At 48.1% G+C, this 1,024-nt stretch overlaps 1 non-coding gene across 1 annotated transcript; it reads left to right on the top strand.

Moving 5' to 3' along the window:
- The first annotated feature begins 393 nt into the window (after positions 1-393).
- On the top strand, positions 394-468 carry Trnas-cga (transfer RNA serine (anticodon CGA)). Its single transcript has one exon. It is a non-coding gene; the product is annotated as a tRNA-Ser (tRNA).
- Positions 469-1,024: the final 556 nt, after the last annotated feature.

Below are 1,024 nucleotides of genomic sequence, written 5' to 3'. Positions count from 1 at the left end.
CTAGTCGGCGCTTCGTCAATGGTAGTATGTGAGCCTTGATTCTGCTTTGATCATGTTGTCTCTCCGGGGAAGGGGGTAAGGCGTCGAGGTCCCTGAGAGTCGCGTAGTAGAAATCGAGGGTCTGTCGATGCCACGCAGTCACGTCCTTGCCATATTGCATAAGTGTCCTACGGATTGCTGGTTTGGCACAGAGGAGCCACCACTCCAGGGTCGAGGTGACGAAGCACGACTCACGCCCGGTACTCACAGGCTGTGGCTAAGCCATGTCTCCGCAATATCCTTTCTTTCAGGAGTGCTAGTTCTGCAAGGTTCGCAGGAGAGCTTCTGTAAAGTTTGGAAGATATGAGACGAGTTACTGGCAGAAGTAAAGCTGTGATTACCGGGCGTGAGTCGTGCTTCGGTAGCTCAGTTGGTAGAGCACTTGCCCGCGAAAGGCAAAGGTCCCGAGTTCGAGTCTCGGCCGGACAAACAGTTTTAATGTGGCAGGAAGTTTCAGCCTTTTCAATCTATTCCAGGTACATTCGATAGGATTCATGTCTGGAGAACATACTGGCCGGTCTAATCGAGCGATGTCGTTATCCTGAAGGAAGTCATTCACAAGATGTGAACAATGGGGGCGTGAATTGTCGTCCATGAAGACGAATGCGTCGTCAATATGCTGCCTAAATGGTTGCACTATTGGTCAGGGGGTGGCATTCGCGTATCGTAAAGTCCTTATGTCACTTCGATTCCGTCACGAAAAACACATATACCTCTAAATCTGTACGACAGCAGTACCGTTCACACTTGAGTGCCTGGCAGGGTGTACAATGAACCACCTTCAGGCTATTTCCCTAGCATTCTACTCTAGACGAAGTGTGCGGGAATAACGAACACCTACATATAATTTATCTCATTTTATTACGATGATCATTTTTAGCAATATAGTTGGGCGTCAATAAACAATCTTCGCATCCGAAGGACGGAAATTTCGTGAAAGGATCACGCCTGAACGAAAAAGTTTTTCTTGTAATGATTGCCACCC

The sequence above is a fragment of the Schistocerca gregaria genome, chromosome 3 (assembly GCF_023897955.1).
Source record: "Schistocerca gregaria isolate iqSchGreg1 chromosome 3, iqSchGreg1.2, whole genome shotgun sequence".
In the NCBI taxonomy this organism is placed as follows: Eukaryota; Metazoa; Arthropoda; class Insecta; order Orthoptera; family Acrididae; genus Schistocerca; species Schistocerca gregaria.
Note: the sequence above shows the minus strand (reverse complement) of the source record. Positions and strands in the feature narration are given on the sequence as shown.